This window comes from Adelges cooleyi, unplaced genomic scaffold (assembly GCF_023614345.1).
Source record: "Adelges cooleyi isolate 19-005CV unplaced genomic scaffold, UGA_ACOO_1.1 ACOO_flye_CR_arks_rails_tigmint_CR_PRNA_2, whole genome shotgun sequence".
NCBI classification, from domain to species: domain Eukaryota; kingdom Metazoa; phylum Arthropoda; class Insecta; order Hemiptera; family Adelgidae; genus Adelges; species Adelges cooleyi.
Genome location: NW_026095860.1, coordinates 7793679 through 7809128, shown reverse-complemented (window position 1 = coordinate 7809128; position 15450 = coordinate 7793679). Strand labels below are relative to the sequence as shown.

General features: G+C 26.2%; 1 long non-coding RNA gene across 3 annotated transcripts; it reads left to right on the top strand.

The window, feature by feature from the left end:
- The first annotated feature begins 12979 nt into the window (after positions 1-12979).
- Positions 12980-15414, top strand: LOC126833726 (uncharacterized). Of its 3 annotated transcripts, XR_007685006.1 has the most exons (5): positions 12980-13092; positions 13955-14021; positions 14166-14288; positions 14356-15186; positions 15294-15407. It is a non-coding gene; the product is annotated as an uncharacterized LOC126833726 (long non-coding RNA). The 3 variants fall into 3 exon arrangements; XR_007685007.1 differs by lacking the exon at positions 14356-15186 and having other exon boundaries at positions 15294-15414; XR_007685005.1 differs by having other exon boundaries at positions 14356-15408.
- The last annotated feature ends 36 nt before the right edge of the window (positions 15415-15450 follow it).

Sequence of the window (15450 nt, the reverse complement as noted above, 5' to 3'; positions counted from 1 at the left end):
TTTTTCCGCATAATGAGATTAAATTAAAAAATGTAATAAAAAAGTAGAAGTAAGATAACTTTATTACCTCGTAAACTCGATTGAAATTATAAACCTTTAAAAAAATCCAATACCACTATTTAAAAAAAAACTCTATAGGTATAATAAGGATTAATTTAAGCTTAGCTTTATACTTAGGTTTAGCTTCATAAAAAATAAAAACGGATTGAATTAACAGTTTCATATTATAAGCGTGACTGGTAGGAAATTAATTATAAACAACAATGAAATAACTATATGAACTATATATACTTGTTAATAGAAAACTTTGAAACTATTAATACATATTGGTTAGTATGTATAATCTATAATGTATTACATAATACATTATAATCTCTATATAATCCTCGAAAAGTTTTCAATTCGTTAAATAATGCAAATGCATGTAAAAACAGGCACAGCTAATAAGCTATGTTAAATTTATTATATAAACTATATACAATTATTTTAATACTTCTACGGTGAAATCGATGTGCTTTAAATAACTATTTAGTATATTTACAATAGTAATACGCTAAGCAAGAAGCCGCTTGATAGATTTTAGTATCAAGTTCATAGTTCAAATCATGATTGACGTTCATAAGACTTTCATCTATTAAATCGTTCCCGTTAAATTAAACTGTTATCTATATTGAGTATACATATAGGTACCTTTTAATCTAGGTCATTTTTCAAATTCCATTCAACTGCAAACCAAGTAGTAAATTCCACAAGGCACAAGCCGATATCTCGTAGAGAAAGACGGACTCTAATATTCAGAATTTCATTTCCGATTAACGCGTAGAAGAATATTTGCAATTTATAGTAATACTTAATATCAGATACACCTATTCACCAAAAAGAAATAATAAAATTATTTGATTCTATGTACAGACAAAAACGTGTTAAGATATAAATTAAATGGATTAAATCCCTTAATATTCTTTTCAGATAATTTATAAATTGTATACATTACAAAAAAAAAAAACATCTGAACGTACAAATTTACATACCTAATGATAATAATAGTATAAAAAAAAATACTCTTATAAAGTGTCTAATATAAGACTATAGACTATAAGACTTCTACAATATCAATAACTCACGAAGTGACTGTTATTACTTAATCTACAACTAACGACTACACGAAAAAAAGTATATAATATAGTTAAAATAAGGACACAATATAAATTATTTTTGAAATAACTAAATAAATAGTTAGTCTAATTAAATGTACAGTTTTAACTAAATATTTTGTTATTTAGTTAGTTTAATCAATAATATATTATGTCCATACATAACTATAGTAAATCTAAGTAAACCTAGTCTACTTGCATTTCAAAAAAATTAACGTTATTATACAGCCATACATATACATACTGGTATAAATTGTAATGGCGGCATATGTCATGGCTCAAAGCTTTAACTAATAAGAGAGTAATCAGGTTAATTACTGCAGAGAATTTTTTATACAGCTGTCTACTATAGTAATTAGTTATTAATCGTAAACTTTGAACCCTTTTTTTAGAATGTGTGGACAGATTTCAAAAGTTCTGTTTAAGATCTTAGTTAAATATTTTAAATCTAAAATTGTTTTTTAGAACATCGATGAAATTTATTCAAAACACAATTCCATAAATAATATCGATTATATATGTATAATGTTTATTTACTGTTTAAAAATTCCAAACATGGTAAATACGCCATAATATTTGAAACCAGAAACTATTTGGTTATCAAGATGTTCTACATTCTGTCATCATGATCAAAATCAGTCATAGTCATTATGTTGCGTACTCAATTCAAAATGGTTAATTACACAATTTTTTTATTGCTATTTATTTTAGTCGTTTAATCCTATGGGCTATGGCCTAGAGGCCGTTTTAATGTAAACCTTAATTATTGGTTACCAGGTATATGCAAATATTTGTTTTTCATGGCTATGTTTTCTTACAAACTGGGGCTCAGACGGCTTACACATTTGGTAGTTTGAGTTTTTTTATAGCTGGCTACCGACCTAACGCTTACTAAACAACTTTGGAATCCGCAAGAAAGACAGGTGGCCATTTCTTACCCTAGACAGTCGCGCCCGCCTGAAGGAACAAATCTTCAGTGGCCGAGATTGGAACCGTTGATTGTGCGTTCTTATACTGCCGCTTTATCTCACTCAGTCGTATGTAAAAATTTATGCTGAACAATGTATATTTCCTTTGAGATTACATTTTTAATTAATTTCCATCAATACATTCATATTAGTTGGGAAATATATAATAATACATTATAAGATTATTAAAATAATAAATATAATACTTGTACTAGCTCTGCTTATTTTAGATGAGAAGAGATGTAGATGTTATTAAAAAGTAAAGTAAGCATGTGTTTGTTTATTTTACCCAAAACATAATTTTTTTCCATAGTAGTACATACTATTTCTTTATAGTTTTTTAAATATAATAATTTAGATACACATATATTTTTCAGAATGCTGGAGCAGATTATTAGAACATTTACCCACCCAAATTACCATAAACTATTATAAAATTCCTAATAAGTAAATTAATGAATATTGAAAACTTGTGCCAGTGTCATATTTAGAAAATTAATATTGTAAAAAAAAATAGGTAACATAATTTTATCGTTCAGCAATTTATGAATACGCACAATATCAGATATGTACATCTTTATGATGTTTAGCATACATAATGAAACCAACCGAAACCGTTATCTCTGCAATAATGATAATATTCTCTCCAATTTACATCACGTATTTGTTTGAATGTACTTCTATAAAAACTTGTATACAGTTTAAAAATGTATATTTATGTCTAATTTTTACCATCGCTGCGACATAAGAGACTAATTTATGGTCCAAATGAGAACGAGATAACAAGTGTAATAATTTGCATTCAGACCGGATCATATCAGCTATGCAGTAAAAAATATATAAAAAATAGGGTCTAGCCGCGTTTTTTTCTTTTTTTGACGTAAAAGGTATAAACATTATCGAAGAAAAGTTTTATAAAAAAAATCTACATTACGCTTCCAGGTGTGTAGGTCGCGACAATTTTTTACATAAGCTTTACGCCTGATTATATAAAAATGTTAACAAATCATCGGGTGCGTTACACTTACTGTGAAAGCATGTCAAAATGGATTTGATAGATTGCACATTTTGTTAAATAAAAGTTTTAAAAAAATGCTAAGGCCGATATAATCATCCAGTTGTTTTTTTTTTATATTCACAGCTGAAAATAAACTTAATTTATAAAATTAAATAAATTATATTAAAAAACATTTTTTATAAGTTATATGTTTAGAAATATAAAACCAATAAATTCGTTTAAACATCGCTGTAATATAAACTTAAAAATTGGTTCAATTTTATAAATGAATTATAAATTTAAGACTTTAGACCATGTAGTTTTAATACTCTTTTTTTGAAAATCTAAGTAATTTAGCTTTTACTGTTAAGATTAGTATAACAGTCTGATCATGAAATAGAGATAATGATTTTATTCATTACACCTGTATAAGCTTACAAAAACGATTTATTAAAGAGATGTACCAAAAATCGACAAAACTGATGGCAAATCTATTCTACCTACCTGGGTGTGATTTATTTTTAAAATTTAAGAGTTTGTGTACATTTTGGGATATGGGTTGCATTGTGGGATGCTTGCTCCTCGAGTATAAATATCATATGCCATTACTACACTAAGCACGTATTAATAATGAACTATACGTTCACAATGTATCAAATAAGTAAACAAACATGATAGTACGGACAAGTGGACACGTTTCATACAAGCTGATCATTTGGTAGATATCCAAAAATTCAAGTTTCATATATTACAGCCAAAACGAAAACCGGGAATATTAGTTATGTTATTCTGATCAGTTTAAACAAAACAAATTTATCAAATAGGTAATAGATTATTGTCGATTAAGAAAATCTATCGAAGGTAATTTGTAACCAAATAAAATGAAAACCAAGTTTTGTTGTTTTAAATTTGACTTGCCAACCTTGACACGCAATTCTAACATTTATTATTAAATAATATTACTAATCGCACTTTATGATTTGCATTGACTGATATACGCGAACGCTCTCTGCTACCAAAAACATCTTTCATTAATTGGTTTAAAAAACCTTTTTAATAACTGTCAATATGAGTTTATAGTTAAAATTGTTTTGAAAAAGTCATAAAAAACAAATACAAATTATGAAAATACTTTTTTTTTGTGAAGCCATTACAAATTACAGTTGTATTAAGTCAATTAATACTGTTTGCTTATGTTTCGATTTTACATTATAACATTATTGTAAGCTTTGTTTGCATTTAAGCTACAATCAAATAATGCAACGGATAGCAAATTAACTATTTATAAAAAGCATTGAATACTCCTACATTTAAATATTATAATTTAACGGAAAATATTATTTTTTAGCGTAATCGGCCGTACACAGTTTTGGCACAGTCTAAAATAAAAAAAACATACTTAATGTACTATAATAATATTCATCCGACATTGGTTGTTTTAAGATGAAGAAAACAAAAATAGATATAAGCGCTAAATCCTGCCTGACGGTCTATTTGATGTTAATATCAATTCCTAAATATGATATTTTATGTTTTCAAAATAAATCAAAATTTACATTGGATTAAAAACAAGAAAACGTCTGATATCCCTGGATAAAAAGCATATTATTTATATACTACATACAAGTTGCAGTTTTCACATTTTATCAAGTTACGATTAATAGCTTACTCCATTTAAATCCATTAAAATCGTATACTACAAAAAAGTTGATAAATTCATACCACTTATTTTCAACATTGTACTCTCTAAATAATTATTTAAAAAAATTTAGTTAAGCATACGAAAAAAATATACTAAATTGTAAAACAAACAAAAACCGTATTTATACGACTATGAACATTTCTAAAATTATTTAACTTAGCTTAACAAAATTAAACTTGTTAACAAACGTGTTAACTACACTTTTTAAAATTAAAATTTTAACATTAAACTTAACAAAATATAAAATGTATAATTTATAGGAATAATGGACATTAAAAGTTAAATTTACTCGCAACTAAACGTTCATTTAGAGACATAATAATTAAATTAGTTTTCTTACTTAATACAATAACAATTATCCTACAATGGAATCTATTGTCCAAAATAAATGTATTATACTATTTTATTCATAATAACTGAATAAACATAGTCTAAAATAATATCTAAATGTCGAAATAAATACAATTATTATTAAAAACATTGTTTGTTGTCGCTCCGCGATAACAAAATTCTAAGTAAGTTACTAGTACCTATCTTGATTTAAACATATGTATTTTATGCAAATTTCAATAATGTCCACCTATAACAAGAACTCACGTCCTACATGAATCATTGATCGGAGTATTACTGTACAATTATTTTGAATAACCATATTTTATTTATACTATATTTATTTACATGATATACTCTCAAAATTAGTCTTTAATGTATTTTAACAATATTTGAACATCATTTTTTATGAATTTTGTGTAAAAACAAGAATATCTCACTATATATAAATTTCATGATACAGTATATTATTAGTATTTTTATATATTTATTATTATAACATACAATATATTTGATTAATAATTTAAAAATACTGCCGATTTTAGTATTGGTAACCACTACAAAGCATTATTAAAACAGGCGGACGGACTTTGTATAAAAACAGTAAACACAATAAAAATAACGACAAAAGTCATAAAATCTCTTCTTCTTTTACTAAAAGCTCAGCCTTGTCGTAGTTAAAATTTCTAATAACGCTGTAAAATGAACCAGATAAAATTATTAAAACTAGCAATTTATTAAAAAATAAGTAGGACTCAAAATGTAATGATCCAAAATCCACTAAAAGCAATTACTTTAAGAACAATAATTATAATACGGCCTATAATTGTCTTATGAATAAAAAACATGCAAACAAATGGCGTTACTTTAGTAGTATTTCTCGGACTATCAACTTTTGAAACTTAAATGGTAACATTTACATTCAATTATTTTTTTTAAATGAGAATAATTTTCTGAAAATGTTGACTGGTCGATAACAAATTTTCTATGATTACTTTTTAGAATTTAAAATTTAGAATGGTAGGTAAAGTGCAGTTAACTATTATTTTTATCTGCGTGCATTACTCAACCACACTTCACTTTCTGTCCTAAATTAAATCTAATTACTTAGATCTCTGGAAAATCCTAAAAAAAGTTGTTCGGTTAATTTATCGCATTGTTCAATAACATAAAACAAAATATTTCAAAAAGAAAAACTGCAAAAATGTAAATATTTTCCGAATAAATTAATGGCCTATAAATGTCAAAATCAAACTAATTTTAAAAACTTTTTCTAGAAAATGTATTGCATTTAGAATAGTTAGCTGGAGAGACCAACAATAAAATAAAGAAGTGATGGAGTAGGGTAGAAAATGTCAGCCGCACCTGAAATATTTGAGATAATGTATAGTGTTTTATGAATATTGAGAATGTCGGTCCTCTTTATTATAAGAAAAAGATAACTGTGAAGAGTAAATTGAATATCGAAACCAAATGTCTTCTATATAAATTACATTTTCTTATAATATATTACGCATATGACACAATATTGGTTTTAATACTATCGCAGAGAATCAAATTTAAAAGAAAATATAAATAAATTCCACAATACAAATATCGAATCTCAACAACTGCATATTAAGGTAAAATCTATTTATTGTGTCAATACTATCAGTTGAAGTATGAGTATTTACATGTAATCTTGTGCACATTTTTTTACTTAATTTTTATTACTATGTAAATAAATTATATAAACAAAATTCTACTGTTTTAATATGTATATATTTGAATCAAATAATTTGATGTGGTTGAGTGGAGTAACTAAAGTATAAACTAACTAAATGTCTATTTTAGAAACAACTAATATCAATAAAAAAAGTAATGAGAATACTTGAGAATATTTTAAACATTTTTATGCCTAAAAGAGATAGAGAAAACTAATACGAGTGGCAATTGCAACGAATATAAATAGAATAACTAATAAAAAGTATAAATAGGTCAAACAAATTTGGTCAGGTTAGCTAGAAAATAAAAGTACGGTGGATATGCGTATACAGGGATTGAGATGACCGATTTGATTGTAGGTTGAAGATTAGGATAATCCACTACATAAATATATTTATCAATAATGTATTAAAATAAATAGTATAATATATAATTATATATTATGAAAAAACGTAACTTGTTGATATAAATTTAAATATTCAAAAGTGTTTATGTAAAGTTCAAATTGCAATAACATGGCCTATACTAAATACAACATTCATTTTATTTTGACAAAGTACATACGTCTTACGTCTATATTGTATTTAAAAAGTTTGAATTTTTTGAAACCAAATTTAAATTGTTTTCCCAAAACCAAATCGCTAAAACGTAAATTTTCAGTGAATGCCACAAAAGTATTTTTATTATTAAAGCGGGAACTTTTCTTTGGAATGTGAAAAGTGAAATATGTGGCGCATAATATATGTTCGTGTTTTAATATATTTTATTTTTTACAATTTTTTTTTTTGTAAGACCCCGATTATAAAAATAAGCTACAGTGTTAAATTAAAAACCAAATATATTTATGATCTTTTATGTAAACTCGTTTATCATATTATACAATCTGTTAAAAAACCCATTAAGGAATACCTTTTTTACAAAAGCCATACTGTTAAACATGAATCGGGGTTATACAATGTTAACATCGTATGACTCGATTTAACAGTGGATTTTAACTCAATGGGATCGCTAAGTAAAATATATTTTACACAAAAGCAAAGATAAAAGCGGAAATTAAAACTAAATGAGCAACATAAAATCATTAAAAATTTGACCAACCTGCCGATAAGAGATGATTATATTTATTTTATATAAAAATGAAAAAAAACTTGTACTGTTTATAAATTATTACATTTTATTGAAGGATATAAATTATTACTAATAGCTCACATATAAAACGTGTACATATTATAATGGCATCAAAGTGAAGTCCAAATCAAAGTCGGTAAAAAATGTTCATATTTTGTCTTTAAAAAAATGAAATAATTGACTGAAACACTTCGTCTAATATTTGTATACCAAGAAGTGAAGTATAGTGGTTACTCATTGGTTTAACCAGAATCGATTGATCTTTGTTCTCTTAAAAAAAATCGGGAAGTAATTTTTTTAACTCTAATTTAACCTCACCTACATTTCAAAATATTCACGCTATGACGGCACTTCAGCTATGCAATTTTGTTACACGTCTGACTTTGTTACACAGCGGAACCAATGGCAACAACCAGCACATCTCAAAATAATAAAATTAATTCTCACTTTAATCACCACGAGCTAAAGTTACTAATTGTTTCGCTATGTTTAAAATAACTGAGTTTAGACTATAACCTTAATTGATTACGTCTGTTTTGTAAAAAGAACTAAAACTATCGTGACACGAGTTTAAAATAAAATTCAACTTGCAAACATAAATATTTCTTAAAAGCTATTAATCTTTTTTTTGATAATGAATATTATAACCTTCCTGATAATAGCTGATGTTATAGATCATATTGGTTTCTTATTAAATGGCGTGCATGATAAACTAGTAAACATATAATTAAATAGGAACATCCGTCACATTGACTAAACAATATCGGTGCATATAGTAGTGCATGAAATGTGTTTACTACGTCTGGTAAACCCCGTGATCATTAATCCTTACGTTAAATTAGTTGTATTTTTTACATTATGTATCGTCAACTGTTATGATAAAAATGTTTTTTAATCAAATTTAAAAAATGTATCCAACCAACGATGGCAATCAATTCGAGACGGCAGTGTTCTAGATTTCAACTTAAGGGAAGACGGAATAGACAAATTATTAAAAAGCCAACCGTTCTTACATAACTATGCTGCTTAATTTATTAAATCAATTGGAATAATAAATCAAGTCGAAATCCCACCGAAAGTACTCAACGAAATTTGGAACCTAGCTGATAAAATAGTAACGAAAAGAAATAATAATAAGAAACAGCTTGAAGGAGAAATGATAAGTCTGATTCCTCCATCAACGCTTGAAAAACTCCGTACAAAAAAAACAAAAGAAATTTCAAGTAAAAAGCAAAAAATACTTCTCTAACGAAATATTTAGTATTATTGCCCGAAGAGAAGAGAGACTAAAAAACAATTTCAAAAATTAAAAGAACTGATAGTTTGTCATTGAAATGCGATAAAAATATGATACAGCTGTTTATTCATATGCTCTAGTGTCAGAAATACTTTTAACAATGAATCTCCTCAATATGATAACGCGATGAGAATATTAATTTTATAAGGTTGTCTCTAAACTTAAAAAAGCGATTGCTGAATTATATAATGTAGATGTATAATATTGCTTAAGTGTTCGACTCAAATGTCCAATAAATAATGAAGAATAACTATCAAACTGATAGTCATAATAATAATTGTTTAAAGGCCCCTGGATACCGACCATTTTTAAGGAGTTTTGTATAGGCAATATTTAAGAAAAAAGTAGTTTTAATACATTTCGACCATGTCAATTAATTTACCGGTTAATTTGTAAAAGCATCATGGTATTATTTTTAGTTTAAATCATTTTGTCTATGAGTAAAAGCCATTTTAGCTAATATAATAGTACATTTTTTGTCCATCCGTAAGTAATCTGAAAACAGATTTGAATTTGTCATGAAGTTTACTGGAGATCGGTCAGCGTACTTTTTAGATATCTTATTCCTACTACGCATAAAACACGTTTGAACATTTTATAAAAATTCAAATTCAAATTTGGAAAGGGTTAAAATTAAAAATTGAAAAAAACGCTCTGACCGATCTCAAGTAAACTTCATAAAAAGTTCATATCTGTTTTTAGATTGCTAATCGGATCACTGGTTAGACCTGTGCGATGGATAAAAAAAGGTGTGTTTTAGCTGAAAAAACGGTCGGTATCCAGGGGCCCTAAAGTAAATAGTAATAATAACATAGAATAAAATTCTTAGAAATCATTGTACTATAGACAAAACATGAACAAAAATTAAAACGTTTAATTTTAAATTGTATTTACTATATTATACAATTTTAATTATAATTTATTGTTAATTGTATTATAGTTTCCATTTTGTTTTCAGAAATATAAAAAAAATGAATCATAACTCACAAGTTAAAAACAGTCCATTTTGCGTAATCCATCATTTGGCTGTTATAAAACTATAATTTCTGTTATATTGATTGATATGGTTTAATTAAATTAAATTTTTTATTTTCAATACAAAACTAAAAGTATAAACAATGATCAATAATGTGTTTACGTCCGTAAGAAAATCAAGTTAACCGATTTATTCGATAGGAAATTCTAACCTAAGCACTAAAGTACTGCATGGATATATTTTTTTTTAATCCACTTCTTCATCATAAATCTAGGAACATTTCTTCTTCTTTGATAAACTGACTATTTTGTAAGTATCATCGTTGAAACGCTATAACTATTGTCAAAAAAATATATCAAAGCTAGTCGATTATTCTATGGAATACAAATCAGTCACGCCTCCGTCAAATAAAAACCGTACTTAAAAAGCCACCAGCGACTTTACTGTATGAGAAGTTTTTTTTATCATATGAACAATTATTATGCTTTTTGTCGATCAAAATAGATTCTCAAAAAGAATATATAATGCTATTTTTTTATTACATTCAATGTGAAGCTAAGAATGTATTTATAAAAAATTCTTTATGAAAATCATCGAGCAAACTTATTAGCTGTAATAGTAGAAGAACGTAAGTAGGGATTGGTCGCTGTTATAGAAAATACCCTAACCTAAGCGTAAAATGTGATACAGTAAACAATTAATTTGAGAGATAAATATAATATCTGCTGCACACTGAAAGTTGAACAATCGCTGGATATAAATCCTTACACGTACCTTCTTAAGCAGCATAAGTTATCCTTCTTAATACCTAACATTAATAATAATTATAAATTTAATGATTGGTGCGTTTTATGAAAACTAAATTCCGAAATACTTATATTTTGATGATACCATATATTTATATCTACACACCGTATAGTCGCCATTCCGTCGTTTAACTAACGAAGCTTCACCATCGTGGTAAAACGTAATAATATATATTATTATAATAGTATCGTTTATTTCATTTCATGCCGCTACTTTAAATTACTCTAACTGTCAGTGATTTAACGGTTTTGGGTTCCTTTTCTAAAAATTATAGTCACGCTAAGATCTAAGATGATTAAGTACCATGTAGTCTTACCAGCACAACAACTTCAACAGCTACACAATGCAAGCAAATAGATTGAATTAACGCTTGTCCAATTTATCATTTTCTATTCCAAGTTTTAGTTTTAATTTTTAACTCGAGAAAATTAATAAATAAATCTAAGCCATTAGACAAATGATATGACCTATTTTCTTTTTTTAAATCCGTATATCTAAAAAGACAAATTCCTGAACATAGGTAAGAACATAGACTTAGGAAAGAATATAGACTTGAGACTATATTTGAGGCAATCTTTCAAAAAGTCTAAAAGATGACAACCATAAATAATTTCCTTACAAACAAGGAAATATCGAGAAAAATGTCGATAAGCCAAAGAGATACCTAGGTAATTCTATAGTGTCAAAAATGAACTATAATCTTAATTAAAAAGAATGAAAAATACATTACATTATTGTAAACAACTGTTGCTACAGCATACCCATAATATGTTGTGTTAAACCAGGGTATCCTTTGCTTGAAAAATGTTGAAAACATCAAAAGTAAAAAATAACATAAAATTACCATACTAATTGTAAGTAGCACGCTTTGATAATATACAGTGAGTGTATTAATTGAAGCGCATGTAATAAGCCTAGTTAAAATTTAAATAATAAATCATTTAATATTTCAGTCATTCCAATTTCTATTGACAAAATTGGATTTAAATGGTGAAAACTACCGGTAAAGTAGGTCCACGAAACTAATAACATAATATTATATTTTATTTCTTTAAATTTTCTATTACATGAATGGTCGTTCTCACAAGACAATAGTTGATGAGAAGTTGAAAAAGTTACTAAAAATTTACTTTAAGCTGCTGTATGTACATTGTACAACCATTACAATTTACAATATTAAAATATTATTTCTAGTACTAACCAGTAGCCAGTAACTAAACCAAACTATAGAACTACGATTTGAAAGCTTTAACCATATACACGATTTAAAATAATATCTTAAGGGTCCTGGATACCGACCGTTTTTTTCAGCTAAAACACACCTTTTTTTGTCCATCGCACAGGTCTAACCAGTGATCCGATTAGCAATCTAAAAACAGATATGAACTTTTTATGAAGTTTACTTGAGATCGGTCAGAGCGTTTTTTTCAATTTTTAATTTTAACCCTTTCCAAATTTGAATTTGAATTTTTATAAAATGTTCAAACGTGTTTTATGCGTAGTAGGAATAAGATATCTAAAAAGTACGCTGACCGATCTCCAGTAAACTTCATGACAAATTCAAATCTGTTTTCAGATTACTTACGGATGGACAAAAAATGTACTATTATATTAGCTAAAATGGCTTTTACTCATAGACAAAATGATTTAAACTAAAAATAATACCATGATGCTTTTACAAATTAACCGGTAAATTAATTGACATGGTCGAAATGTATTAAAACTACTTTTTTCTTAAATATTGCCTATACAAAACTCCTTAAAAATGGTCAGTATCCAGGGGCTTTAAATCGTGACCACAGGACGCCATATCGCGCAGTGCTACCAGGGTTTAAAACATAGTTTATCCCATCTGAATATTGATAATTTTATTTCTTATCTCTAGTCCCAACAGCATTCTTTATCAGAAATAAAAAGTAGTAACCAATAATAATTATTATGAATATTGGAACTTTGAATTTAAATTTGCTAAATGTTTATTATGTTTTCAAATAGTTACATTACTTACATTGCAGTTAAATAATATCAAGTACGTACAATGTATAATTTTTTTTTTATTGCATAATTTTTAAAATGTATATCTGACAGCTGTTTATATTATACATACTAAAAAATTGACTAAAAAATATTTATCTATATCTTATTTTTTGAAAATCTAAAATGAAAAATGGATTCGATATTCTAATATAAGAACAGGCACAAATCTAGGATTTGATTTTTATTAACACTACTCAAAATTACTTTTGAGCAACAACTAGCAAACCCAAAACAAAACAAATGACAATTGTAAACAATTTACCTCAATGTTTTAATTTATATTAAACATTAACAAGCCTAAATAAGTAAAACTAATTTGTTTCAAAATCAATAGTTGTATACGTCAATTTTATATTCGATTTTCAAAAGTAAAATTATAGAATACTTTTGAGTAAAATGTATAGAATGGAATAAAAAAATTGATAATTTTAACCAGTATTCCAATTTGTTTGTTCAACTAATATTTTAACTTAGAATAACTAACCTACTGGTTTATTTTTATGAATACCTATTTATTTATTTATTTATGACCAGCTAGCATTTCATTAATTGCAGAATGCATATAACTTAAATAATTTTCAATCAATTATTTATAAAAATTATAATAAACTAACATTTATGATGCACAAGAATGGGATATTAATATAATTTACAAGTTTTTAATTCACCCAAATAAAATATTAAAATTATTAGGTATCTGTTTTTTTAGATTACGAGTAACATTGTACAATATATTGTATATTTTTATAAAGGTCTTAAATTGTTCTGTATTTCTGATATATAACTTTTCTATAAACTTTTTGTGTATTCATTTTGTGATTTATTAATAATTATAATTCTTAAATTATTTTTAGGCATGAATACTGTAAGTTCCTATCAAAAATATTATATTGGCAAAATTATTCAAGAGTGAAACACTAAGTAAGATGTAACAATGAAATGTCTATCGAATAACTTAGCAGTAATAATAATAAATCAATGACAAATGATTTTATTCCATGAAAGACTATAAATATTACATCAATAATGTAACTGTTATTAATCTCATTTTTATTTCTGATTTAGATATAAAAGTTGTACGTAAAGAAACCCTTCTGAGTAGGCATTATGGCCATACATAGTGGCCATTTGATTGTTTGAAAAATGGTTTTCTACTACCTCGTAAATATTATACAGCAACAATACTTGGTAATTGCATCAATGGATATTTTATGTAATTTTTTAAATATTAATTAATCATTTTATTTAATCTTAGATGCTGTGGGTTTGTTGAATGATTCTGTTAGTTAACATACAATAAAGCGCAAATGAAAAAGTTAATGATTAAATTGTCAATTATAAGTGCCAATTAGAGAATATGAATCATTGCTTGCACTTTTGTTAGGGAAAGCTTTTACAAAATACGATGTAACATAAATTAAATTACAAATCAATGGCTTAAATAAAAAATGTTGCAGCTTTATAATGACAATTTTACAAAAGAGCAGTTTCTAGTTCTTTCTATACATTTATTAATAGTACTTAGAACATTTTTTAATTATTTCAAGCAATTGAAATATGTACTATTTTATTTGTTACTTTTTTTCCAAAATAGATCATTTTTATTCTTTATCAGATTGGGGATGACAGACCTTTTATAATAATTTGTTGCCATTGTTACCCATACATCGTAGTTGACAATATAATAAAAATATTTTCAATACCGGTTAACTGTTTTGATTCTATCGGTCCTAGCAACCTAGAAATTTACTGTGGTCCAAGTGTAATTTTCTCTATTTTTTTAGTTTTTTCTTAATAAAAAAAAGTTTGACCTAAGATTTTTAAGAAAATTGTATACAATATAGCCTCATTCTAGATCTATCTAGGTCAATTTGATAATTTTTAAAAGTTATAGAGCACTGTATTTTTAAGTTGAAAAATATGTAAATTTTTTAGCCGTTTTTCACTATTTTAAAGGGTGAGGGAAAACATTTTAAAATGTCGGACCAACGAAGTATGTTTTGGAGACAATTTATTATTCATAGAGTTACTACATGAAGAAATTATTTTAGCGGTTTATAAGATGTAGATATCTAGACACAAAAAAGTAACAACACATCATTGTAAAAACAATAACTTCTCAGCTTCCCATCGAAGCTAAAGCAATATTTCGCTTGTTATTTGGCAATTTATGTTTAATTTTTATTTTTTTAGATTGACGTCTGCATCATATCAAAAAGGCGTATCAATACACTTCTTACATTAACTGGCTACAACGAAGAATAATGACAATATTGGTTATTTTATTTAATGTTTTTTTTTTTTTATCAACTCAAATCAATATTATAAATATAATTAATAATATAATACA